General features: G+C 38.5%; 1 protein-coding gene across 1 annotated transcript in view; it reads left to right on the plus strand.

The window, feature by feature from the left end:
* The first annotated feature begins 1,940 nt into the window (after positions 1–1,940).
* Positions 1,941–13,367, plus strand: part of TASL (TLR adaptor interacting with endolysosomal SLC15A4) — an 18,894-nt gene continuing 7,467 nt past the window's right edge. Inside the window, exons 1-2 of the mRNA XM_017548490.2 lie at positions 1,941–2,213; positions 2,997–3,108. The gene's annotated coding sequence lies outside the window, so the exon portion shown is untranslated. The remainder of the gene's footprint in view (positions 2,214–2,996; positions 3,109–13,367) is intronic.

Genomic DNA, 13,367 nt, shown 5'->3' on the forward strand with positions numbered 1-13,367 from the left:
TATACACAATAGAGTACTATTCAGCCACAAAAAAGAGTAAGATCCTCTCATTTGCAACAATATGAATGGAACTGGAGGTCATTATGTTTTTTTTTTTTTTTGAGACCGAGTTTTGCTCTTGTTGCCCAGGCTGGAGTACAATGGCACGATCTCAGCTCCCTGCAGCCTCCACCTCCCAGGTTCAAGCAATTTTCCTGTCTCAGCCTCCCAAGTAGCGGGGATTACCCATGCCCAGCTAATTTTGTATTTTTAGTAGAGACGGGGTTTCTCCATGTTGGTCAGGCTGGTCTTGAAACCCTGACCTCAGGTGATTTGCCCACCTCGGCCTGTCAAAGTGCTGGGATGACAGACATGAGCCACTGCACCTGGCCTGAAGGTCATTACTTATAGTGAAATAAGCAAGGCCCAGAAAGACAAACATCACATGTTCTCACTTAGTTGTGGGATCTAAAAATCAAAACAATTGAACTCATGGACATAGGGAGTAGAAGGATGGTTTCCAGAGGCTGGGAAAGGTAGTGGGGGGCGGGGGGGAAGGTAGAGATGGTTCATGGGTACAAAAAAATAGTTAGAAAGGATGAATAAGACTGAGTATTTAATAGCATAACAGGAGGACTGTAGTGAATAATAACTTTATTTTACATTTTAGTATAACTAAAAGTATACTTGGATTGTTTGTAACACAAAAGATAAATGCTTGAGGGGATGGCTACCTCATTTTTCATGAGGTAATTATGCATCGTATGAATGTATCAAAACATCTTATGTACCCCATAAATATATACACCTACTGTATACCCACAAACATTAAAATAAAAAATTTTAAAAGGAACTATTCTATTACATAAGCATAAGCACGTGTGTGTGTGTGTGTGTGTGTGTGTGTGTGTGTGTGTGTGTGTATGTATTCCTTAAAACTACAAACTGGAACATGAGTTCTTATTAAACAATATATGTTAGAGATCTTTTCTTATTGTTAGACATAAAACCACCTCACTCTAACAACTACATAGGATTTTTTTTTTTTTTTTTTTTGACAGAGTCTTGTTCTGTCTCCCAGGCTAGAGTGCAGTGGCACGATCTCTGCTCACTGCAACCTCGGCTCACTACGACCTCCACCTCCTGGGTTCAAGCGATTCTCATGCCTCAGCCTCTGAGTAGCTGGGATTACAGGTGCCTGCCACCACGCCCAGCTAATTCTTGTGTTTTTAGTAGAGACAGTGTTTCACCATGTTAGCCAGGTTGATCTCGAACTCCTGACCTCAAGTGATCCACTTACTTCAGCCTCCCAAAGTGCTGGGATTACAGGTGTGAGCCACCGTGCCCAGCCTGCATAGGACTTTAAGTATGCACACATTCTCGTTTATTTGGCCAATATCTTATTTATGAATACAATTTTTTCTAGTCATTTACTTTCTCAAGCAATGCTGCAACAAATATCTTTTCACATAAGTCTTTGTGTACAAGTGCAAATATATAGCTTGGATACATTTATAAAACTAGAATTGTTGGGTCAAAGGGTATGAGTATTTGTATTTTATAGATACTGGGAAATTGCTCTCTAAGTATGTTTGCAATCTCATCAATAGTGTTTGAGAGTGCTTGTTTCTTCACAAATTTGTCCACACAATGCATTATTGTTTTGACCTTTGGTAACTGGAGAGAGAAAAATTTTTTCATTTGTATTTTTAAAAATTGTAAGTACCATTAAGAAATAATACTTCTTAAAAATTATAAATTAGTAATGAAACAGATTTTTCTAAAGTAATATCTGACATGGGCTCTCTTTGGGGCAAAAGATCCCAGATAATTTACTGTTCTAGAAAGAAAATTTTAATTCTGTTGCTAGGGTTCTTACAAAATATGCAACCATAAACTATTTTAATAAGAGACAGTTTCATAGATAGGTTTCATTTTTCAAAAAAAGGGGAAGAAACACCATTCTGTGGCTTGATGTGGCTTTGTCAGTTATTGCCTCTCCACTTCCCGGGACTTCCCACTGCCTCTTGAGCACAAATCAGACTTGAGCGAAAACAACTTTTTCCATGGGATCAGTTATAAAAAGAATGGCTTTGCAATGAGCAGCTTAGTCTCCTGGTCTCATCTGTGAAAGGCTTGTGAAAATTTCTGGACAGAGCACTGGCTGGCTTGTTCATCTCTCTGGTCAATTTCTGGGTTTCTGTCGGATCGAATGAGCAGACTGGATAGTGAAGGTAAGAAAAAGAAGGCAAAGGGGCCTACAACTCTGCTATTATTTCTTGTCATTTGTCTTCCACACTTTCTTAGCCGTTTATCACCGGAGTGCAGATTCAGTCTTACGACATCTAAAATGCTTTTCTAGCTTACCATATCAGTGGCAAGAGGGAGTTTAAGCAATCATTCATGGAGTCGAAAAAAAAAAAAAAAAAAAGAAATCAAGCCCAATACTTTCTTTTCTTACCTCCTTATGTCCACATTTTAACATTTCTAAAATACATATATTTTTTACCCACAATTTTTAACTGGCCTGTTCAAATATTTATCGTATGATTTTTGCAGTCCTCTTTCACTAATTGCTACACTGGTTTAGCTTCTGCATTTTTAAAAGAAGGCTTAAAAACCTAAGTAGGATTTTGCAGGGACAACACAGCTCTTGAATTCAGTTACGGTGATGCAGTTTTAGAGACGAACGCCACCAATTGAGAGTCATTTCCAATTGGATTTGACTCTCAATTATTCAGTTCAGCAAGCTCGTAATAGTGTTTTCCTGTGTGGCAGGATGTATTCAAAATGAACGCGATCTATAGTGAGGATGCTTTTCGACTTTCATCTGGGTGATTTGGGGAAAGCCTCCCTTTTGGTATTAAAGATAGCACATGTACGGGTGGACTTTTGTTTGAATTATCTTTAGACTCACTCAAATATTCTTTGTCTTGTGCATATGAATCTGTGCTTAAATATAGACCTGGTTGGGACAGAATATTTATGTTGATATTTTTATAACTTTTCTTCCATAGGTCAGTGTGAGAAGATTGTTTCTGAGCTTGAGAAGCTTCCGGAGGACTGAAGAGTGTTTGAAGTCTGTGTCAAACATCCGTATCATAAGGGGATTTTTGGAGCTATTGAAAGGTAGTACACTCAATCTGTTATCTCAGAGCAAAGTGATGGTTGAAGTATTTATATCAAGTCACTTAAGCATTTCCCATCACATATGTAATGATGATTTCAGATACATAAGATGTTGTCTAGACTTTTAATAAATATTATACAATGTAAATATGCCTTCGTTAACTAAATATGGTTATTTCCCTCCCAATTTTTATTTAGAAACGTTTCAAATCTATATAAAAATTGAAAGAATAGTACAACGAACACGCATATTTCCATCATGTATGTTAATCAGTGGTATCATTTTGCTGCACTTACTTTCTCTCTTGCTTTGTCCTTCTCTGCCTGTCTTTTTCCCTATATACGTATATATACATATACACACATACACATACACATATGCACAGTTTTATGCAGTTTTTTTTCCCTGAAAGGGTTGAAAGTATGTTGCTGACTTTAGGACACATGTCACCCCTAAATTCTTGAGCATGTATCTCCTAAAAATAAGGGCAGTCTTCTGTAACACAATTACAGCACCACAGAAACATACCATTGACACAATACTATTATCTGAGACACACATTCAAATTTTCCCAATTATCCACACGTTCTTTAGAGCTTTTTTATTTTTTTAAATCCAGAATCCAATCAAGAATCTTGCATTGAATTTGTAGTTGTCATGCTTACAATTAAGTAAATGGTAATGATAATTGGCAAAATTAACATAATTAACAATTATAATACCAAGGAAATTTAATATCAATATAATACTATTAGGATAGATTTCTTATTTTTTCAGTCCTCTCATTTTGCATCAAAATATATTGAAAGTAATTTTAAAAAAATCCATAAGGTTTAATTTTTCAATTTGTGATATATCAAGGAGTATGAAGAAAAATCCTAATTATGACAAAAATATATTTATTAATATTTCTGCATGGAAGTTCACATCTTCCGAAGTAAGAAAATTCACACATCAGATAGTCTTTGGAAGTAGCCATTAACTTTGGTCATAAAGGCTAAGCAAAACCAAACACAAAATTATTTACTTGGTAATATTAATATGAAGAAAAGAGGATTTTAATTTATGATTGTGTTATCTTAGCCATCAAGTTACACTTTCAGAAATTAATTTGTTAAGTAAGAATCACTTCATATTTGATAGAAGGATAATCCCAAATTATATGATTTGTAACAGAAATCGAAATATTATTGAGCAATATTTTAGAACATTCATCAATCAATTCGACACAAGTTGAAATAATAGGGAGATAATCTAAGGTATGTGATTGATTATTTCCAGCTCTAAAGAACAGGTATTTTTAAAGATAACAGTAAGGAAACTGCAGATGCTATTTTATACAGGGGGGTCTTTCGTTTTAGATAAAGTTCTTGCATCATTCACTGAAAAAAAAATAGAACATGTAATACAGATTTGGTTACATCATCATAATTAAATCATGAACAAAACAATATTCAAGTTTTTCAGTGATCATTTTTCAGCAATTTATCTGCAAGGCCCCCAAATCATAAGGTCTTAAAAAGTTTAGATTGGAATTAGGGGATTTAGAATTTATATTATAGGGTAATATAATACAGAGGTGAAGAAATGAAATACAGGTTTTTGAGTTTTGAAGGTATTAAAAAATAACAAGTGACCTACACATAATCTTAACAAGAGAGTTCACTTTCTAATTTGAGGACAAACATAAATTGGCTCATTTAACTGGAAAATTAAAAAAATAATAATGTGCTAACACATTTCAATGAAAACGATCTCAAGCACTCTGGTGAGAGAATAAATTGATCCAAGCAACTTGAAAGGAAATTTGGCAATAGCTTTGATCCGGTAATTCTGCTGCTCCAAATCTGGCCTGTGGAAATACTCAGAGGCAGCAATAATTACACATAGTGGAAAAGCAAGACAAACCTCAGTGCCCGTCAAGAGAAATGATTTACTAAACTAAGATGTGTCTTTAGATGTACTATTTCAAAACTGTTAAAAGATATATCTATATAATCAGACATGTTGACAGGTAGAAAGCAAATTGCACCCCAGCTAGCTAGGTGCAAGATCTTCCATGAAACAGCAGATAACAGATAACAGATGTTTTCTTTTCTATAGTTCCAAGATGTTATAGCCCATGATGGTGGAAAGCAGTCCAATCCCATTGCCACCATTTGTGTGTGGCCACCAGAAATTTTTGCATCCATCTCAATCCAGCCTCTTTGGGTGTCTTAGTTCACACACCTCCAAAACGTTCTTCAAGAGGCAGGATCTGTTTTGCCTCATCATCCAAAATTCCCACACTCTCCACCAAGCTTCAATCTTGTTTTCCTTTTGCTCGTGTCAATTTTTCCTTCTTTCCAAAGACGATTCCAGTGATTTATGTTTTCTGTTTTATTAAAGTTTCACGCAATCGTGATGAACACCTTGAGGTAGGGGAGAGAAGAATCTAGAATCTTTTTCTAATTCAGATGCAAGGATTCTGAATAGATGACCAAGGATTCTGAAATGTTAACATATGAGATGAGACTTGAAGGTTATGGGTGGTGGACCAGAGGATGGATAGGGAACCAGAACTGTCAGGACAGAAGACAAAAAATGCACAAATCCCTGGGCTAGCCATGGGCTTGGGTGAACTGGAAAGGGATCAGCGTGGCTGGGGTCCTGGGTCCTGTGGGGAACAGGCAGAGATGAGATTAGGAAGACAGACAAGGAGCACAAATCACAGGCCTACACTGTATGGACTTTATCCCTGAGGTGATGGGAAGTGGTTTGTATTTAAACAGGGGATCTGTCATTATTATTATTATTATTATTATTAATTTTTGAGATGGAGTCTTGTTCTGTCGCACAGGCTGCAGTGCAGTGTTGTGATCATGGCTCGCTGAACCTCTGCCTCCTGGGTTCAAGCAATTCTCCTATCTCAGCCTCCCAAGTAGCTGGGATTACAGGTTCATGCCACCACATCTGGCTAACTTTTGTATTTTTAGTAGAGACAAGGTTTCACCATATTGGTCAGGCTGGTCTCAAACTTCTAACCTCAGGTGATCTACCCACCTCAGCCTCCCAAAGTGCTGGGATTACAGGCATGAGCTACCACGTTCAGCATGTCATATTAAATAACCCTGTAGAAGATGGTTGTAATATTAAAGATGAGGCGATGCCAGGCTATAGCAGAGGCATGGTTTAGGAAAATGTTCATACGGTTAGAATAAAAAACCAGAGAAGGCCGGGCACGGTGGCTCACTCCTATAATCCCAGAACTTTGGGAGGCCAAGGGGAGCGGATCACGAGGTCAGGAAATCAAGACCAGCCTGGGCAACATGGTGAAACCCTGTCTCTACTAAAAATACAAAAGTTAGCTGGGCGTGGTGGTGCATGCCTGTAGTCTCAGCTACTGGGGAGGCTGAGGCAGGAGAATTGCTTAAACTCGGGAGGTCAAGGTTGCAGTGAGCCGAGATTGTGCCACTGCACTCCAGCCTGGCGACAGAGTGAGACTCCATCTCAACACACACACACACACACACACCAAAAAAACCCAGAGGATAAATCAATTGTATTCCTCAAAGATATATGAGCATTGATACATAATTGGGACGAATTGGGGTGAGTGCTGGCTTTCCCCTGGAGCCTTTCTTTCTGCCCTTCATTGCACCTTCCTTATTTTATTTGGCAAGTGCTGTTGTTACTACATGGAATCAGGGCTGATGCCCTTTTCCTGGAAGGACTAATTGCTTGTTATTATGACTGCGTGATATTAACTGCTCACTGTACAATAGTGTGATATGTTCTAAGAACAGAACACACACTTTGGAGTTTATAAACTTGGGCTTGAATCTTGCCTGTAAGTACTTAGTAGCTGTGTGACCTTGGAAGGGTATTTATCATATCTAAAACTCAGTTTTCTTATTTGGAAAATGTAGATTATGATAAAGAACAAAAAAATTAAAAGATTTTAAAAAGATATCATATCTAGATGATGATAATACTTAATGTGCAGTGTTGTTGAGAAGCTAGAAGCTATGTCTGGAAAGCACATGGCATACAGCTGTCATTATTATGACGCCTATTCCATTTATGGCATCTGCTTTTTGACTTAGGTCAAGGGTAGGCAAACCACAGCCCAGGACCATACTGGCCCCCTGCCTGTTTTTGTAAGCTTTAGTAGGAACACAGATATACAGCCATTTGTTTACATATAGTCTATGATTACTTTCCTGCTACACTAGCAGGATTGCAACAGAGTTTCTATGACTTGCAAAGTCTAAAATATTAACTCCCTGGCCCTGTATAAAAAAGTTTGCTGATCCTTAACTTAGGTTTTTTAAATGTTTCCCCTTATAAAGTTCTTCTCTCTTTAGGTTTTCTCTTTGACGCCATGCTTGTGTTGTTTAGATGTAAATTAAAAGAATGTCCTTTGATCAGCATACTCAAAGGATACAAAATTACAGGTATATAGAAGGGATAAGTTCAAAAGATCTCTTGTACAGCATAGTGACCGTAGTTGATGACATATCATATTCTTGAGAAATGATGAGAAACTGAATATATAAGTATTCTCACCACAAAATAACTGTGAAGTAATATATATGTTAATTAGATAGATTTTGCCATTGCACAATATATACACTTCAAAATATCATATTATACATGAGAAATTCATATAGTTTTATCTGTCAATTTTTAAAAAATACATTGGAAAACATGTGTCTGTGTGAAGAAGTGATGACAACAGCTTTCTGGAAAACTGTAAATGCTTGTCTAGAAAGAAGAACTTACATCGCAGTTTCTTCTGAAAAGCAAGTAAATGATTTAACAAGGCACTGCACTTTAGCACATATTTCTAAGTTGTGAATTTGCACATAAGGTTAATTTTGGCATTCCCCTATCTGGTAATGATTAATGTGGGCTAAATTTGCCTAGAACATCTCCTCTGCAAGTGTTCTCAGGTGTCTTTTCCTTCACACTTAGCCAATCAGACAGAATTTTACACATTATATATATATATATTTTTTAAAAATATATAATATATATAGCTTTACGTATATATAGCCTTATTTAGTTAGCTTCTCTAAGATGAGAAACAAGAATTCAAGTGACAAAAAATATCATTGAACAATTGAAGTCATCCATTGGGTAAAATTTTGGTGTCTCAGATGAAATCAAGTCTAACAAATATGTTAACAGTTGTTTGAAGTGTACCTTTTATATACCTTTGAAGAGATCCAGTGATATCTCATTAGAATTTCAAAAATAATGAGAATTATTAAGAAAAATGCCAACAAGCAGTCAAAATAAACCCAATTAACTTTTCTTGATTTCTCTAGTCTAAAATTTTAGGATATTGTGATGTGCAATGCTGTCTTTATTCTAGCGGTGCATTAAAGGATGCAGTAATGGGCCCCTCTCTTTTTTTTGAGCCAGACTCTAGCTCTGTCTCCCTGGCTGGAGGGCAGTGGCCCAGTCTTTGCTCACTGCAACCCCTGCTGCCCATGTTCCAGTGATTCTCCTGCTTCAACCTACCAAGTAGCTGGGATTACAAGCACTTGCCACCATGCCCAGATAATTTTTTGTATTTTTAGCAAAGATGGGGTTTCACCATGTTGGCTAGGCTCGTCTCGAACTCCTGACCTCAGGTGATCTGCCCGCCTTGGCCTCCCAAAGTGTTGAGATTACAGGCGTGAGCCACAGCATCCTGCTTAATGCCCCTGCCTCCCTTTTTTTTTTTTTTGAGATGGAGTTTGGCTCTTGTTGCCCAGGCTGGAGTGCAATGGTGCGATCTCGGCTCACCACAATCTCAGCCTCCCAGGTTCAAGCAATTCTCCTGCCTCAGCCTCCCAAGTAGCTGGGAATATAGGCATGCGCCACCAGGCCCGGATAATTTTGAATTTTTAGTAAAAACAGGGTTTCTCCATGTTGGTCAGGCTGGTCTCAAACTCCCGACCTCAGGTGATCTGCCCACCTCGGCCTCTGAAAGTGCTGGGATTATAGGCGTCAGCTACTGCCCCCCGCCTTGAATGGGCCCTTTTAAGTGCATTAAAGTAGAAGATGAATTGAAACAAAGGGCCCAAACTAGGAAATTAAAGTAACTATGAATATTAAGTGTGTTAATGTATGTGTTTTTATTTATAAGTTTTACGTATTATTACTCTGCATAGCTTTATAAAGGTCTTTTAAAAGCCTCCTTAGTGTTCTCTCTGCTGCCCTCTGCTGCTAATTTTCAGAAATTAATTTTGATTCTGATTAATACTTAACTCTTCAAAATCTCATTCAAATTTAAAGTTTGATGGTACTCTAGACGTAATTTAATCCCACATTCTCAATTTACAGATGAGAAGTTGAGTCTCTGAGAGGTTAAGAACATGAACTTGGGCTGTGTTTCCTGACTGCTGGTGATTTTGGACCCATTACTCAATTTTGTCATCTGTAAAGCAAGCATAATAATGAGTTTTTGTGACGATCAATTAATTTAGTACACAAAAAGCACTTAGAATATTATCTGGGTTGTAGCTAGTACTATGTTAGTGATTTTACAGATTTGGCAATAACTAAACTAAAACCACCCGCTAGTGACAAGATCAGAGCTAGAACTCTGGTCTCTTAAATACTAGTGCATGCTCTCTGTCTCTCTCTGTCTCTCTCTCTCTTTCTCCTTCTCTCTCTCTTCATACATATGTGTGCGTGTGTGTTTACATACACACACATATATATTTTATAAAATATATACAATTCTCCATGATTTGTTAAGTGTGAAGGAAAAGACACCAGAAGACATTTGCAGATGAGATGTTCTAGGTAATATATACACCACATATATATATTGCCTGAATGAGTATAAAATTAAATTTTACCTTTGAATGTAGATTTTTAAAATGTGACTTGTTTAATGCATTCAAATCTCTTGTAGTCTTTACAAAGCGCTTGCTGCTGCTCCTACCTCCTTGTGCTGTTCCAGGTGGGCTCCCCATAGAAGTAGTTCCAAACACTAGAAAGCTCCTCCAGCCCCCAGTATAAGTTCCTACTGCCTGCAAGTGGAAGGTGACTTCACTGGGACTTTAAATAACTTCTCTAATGGGCTGCCTACCTGAATCTCCAATGGACAATTACACACTTGCACCCAGACAGTCTGCCTCTTGTCAGGCTCAAGAATAGCTAAGCTAAACCCATTGCTTCCTTTCCAGCTCCTCCTCCTGATCTTCCCATTTTGGTCAATGATGGTGCCATTTCCCCTGCATACCCACACTCAGAGTTACTTTTGGCTCCTCTCTCTCCTTCACTTCCATGTCTGGGAGTCTTGCTCTCTCAAATTCATTCCTTCTCTTTCTTTTCTCCTACCTCCTTCCTGGCTCCTGTCCCGGCCATCTCAGGCTGGCATGAATCCAGCAGCCTCCTAACTTGGGTCCTTAACACCAATCTCACTGTGCTGAAATAAATTTTGCACTTTACTGCTATATTACATAATGCGTTGAATCAACTTCCTTACCTGCCAGAATGTTGTACTGTCTATAGGATAAATCAAATATACTCAGTCTTGCATGTCCCAGCTTACCTCCCTGACCTGAACTTATCTCCCACTCCTCCCTCCCAGGAACCTTTTCCTTTTGCTGGGGACGTGCCCATTCTTAGAAACCAGGATGTACTTTCGGCTTTTCCATCACTGGATCCACCATTTTACTGGTCTATCTTGGGCCCTACACATCAGAATGATCACATTCTTACTCTGCTGGAATTAAGATACCAACAAACCTCTCAGTTGACAACATATAGGAAAAGGGCCCCATTACTGTACTCAAAATAAAATTCTAGGTCCTTTTCCTTCATTGTTATGATGGAGTGTGGAGATTATCTGGAGTACTTATAAACCTCATCTGCATACAATGAAAGACTTCGTTAGGGCTGATTGTTTAATATGAAGAGAAATAAGATAAATAGTGGGAGACTTGGGGTATGTCTGAATTGGGATAAGGGGTCCTAAAGGGGGGATTTGGCAAACTGGGGCATTTCAAGAAAGGCTCTGACAAACAATGCTTGTACCCCACCTACATTGGTGTCTGTTACTGATCCATATGAAATTGACAACACAAACCTCTTCACATGTGCTGCCCTTCTCCCTCTGTCTGCGTTTTCCCTCTTCTCATTGCCCATCTGAATCCTTTCTGTCTGCAGGGCCAAATAAATGTTAACCTTTCACACAGTCATGCCTCTCTCTTCTTCACCCTTAGAATATGCATTATCTTTAACCACAAACAGCTGCACAGGAAATGCCATCTGCTTTCCCCCCACCCCCTTAGTTACTATTTATTTATTTATTTATTTAAGACAGAGTCTTGCTCTGTCACCCAGGCTGGAGTGCACTATCTTGACTCATGGCAACCTCTGCCTCCCCAGTTCAGGTGATTCTCCTGCCTCATCCTCCTGAGTAGTTGGTATTACAGGCGCCTGCCACCACGCCCGGCTATTTTTCGTGTCCTTTAGTAGAGATGGGGTTTCACCATGTTGGCCAGGCTGGTCTTGAACTCTTGACCTCAAGTGATCTGCCCACCTTGGACTCCCAAAGTGCTGGGATTACAGGCGTAAGCCACCTCACCTGGCCCTTAGTTACTTTAAAATATTTATCTTTAGTTTCAATTTTAATTAAAAATTTAGCCGGGCTCACGCCTGTAATCCCAGCACTTTGGGAGGCCGAGGCGGGTGGATCACGAGGTCAAGAGATCGAGACCATCCTGGTCAACATGGTGAAACCCCGTCTCTACTAAAAATACAAAAAATCAGCTGGGCATGGTGGCGCGTGCCTGTAATCCCAGCGACTCAGGAGGCTGAGGCAGGAGAATTGCCTGAACCCAGGAGGTGGAGGTTGCGGTGAGCCGAGATCACGCCATTGCACTCCAGCCTGGGTAACAAGAGCAAAACTCTGACTCAAAAAATAAATAAATAAATAAATAAAAAATTTAATCACAGTTATACTTGCACATAATGTGGGTCAAATAATTCTGAGAAGTTTGTTATGAAAAACTGCTATCCTTGCCGCCTTTTCCAGAAGCGACTACTTTCATCTCCCTTCACTAATTACTTGGTATTTACCATCATTTCTTTAAATAGCATGCTTGTGTTGCAACTTTTGGATTTTTCAGTTTGAGGCATTATTTCTTGACTTGTCATCATGAGGAGGAGGATTTAGCTCTCCTTCCTCCTCTGGGTCCACCAAGTATATACAACTCTGTCCCTTTCCTCTCACTATATGGAGTGGCCGCCTAGTCTGGACTCACAGGCAAATGCCTAGGATGATTTTTATTGGTATCACTGTACTACATGTGATAAAATAGTATGTTATACATACATAATATTGTGCTATATATGATAAAAATATTTTATCTTTGTTTACTGACTTTATGGTCACCCTGTGGTTATATTTTAAGTTGAGTTAGCTCCATTTTCAGTGCTTTATATTATCATGTGCTGTATTATCATGACTATATGAAAGCTATTTATAACTCAGCCACGTAGTAGACTATGACGATTTCGTGCAACATCCAACTTTTTTTTTTTTGAGACAGGGTCTCCCTCTGTCGCCCAGGTTGGAGTACAGTGGCACAATCACAGCTCACTGCTGCCTCGAACTTCTGGGCTTAAGCCATCCTCCCACCTCAGCCTCCCAAGTAGCTGGGATCACTATGCCTGGCTAATTTTTTAATTTGTTGTAGAGATAGGCTCTCCCTATATTGCCCAGGCTGGTCTCAAACTCCTTGAGTCAAGCGATCCTTCCGCTTCAGCCTCCCAAAGTGCTTGGATTGCAGGCATGAGCAACTGTCCCTGGCTTTACTGCTACACAACTTTTAAAATTATGATTTGAGATTATAATTATCTAGATCTGTGATGTCTATATGGCAGCTACTAGCCAAATGTGGTTATTTAAATTAAATTAGATTGAAATCAAATTAAAATTTCAGTCACGGTAGCCACATTTTAAGCGGCTATTGGCTATCATATTGGAAAGCACAGATATAGGACATTTTCGTCACTTCAAGAAGCTCTATTGGATAGCACTTTTGTCACCTCAGAGATGACCTAAGAGAATGCACAATTAAAATGAAATTATCTTTACAATTTTTCTTTGAGCAATTCACGCAGGCATTCTAGACTTCTCCAAATAGAGGCATTTAAAAAACTTTAAAAGAAATTCTGTATCATCCTTGTTTCAAAATAATGAATCAAACAAAAAGTCTCAAATAAGTATTCTAGTCCTATTTCATTACCAAACATCTAACAGTTTATG

The sequence above is a fragment of the Cebus imitator genome, unplaced genomic scaffold (genome assembly GCF_001604975.1).
Source record: "Cebus imitator isolate Cc_AM_T3 unplaced genomic scaffold, Cebus_imitator-1.0 Scaffold208, whole genome shotgun sequence".
In the NCBI taxonomy this organism is placed as follows: Eukaryota; Metazoa; Chordata; class Mammalia; order Primates; family Cebidae; genus Cebus; species Cebus imitator.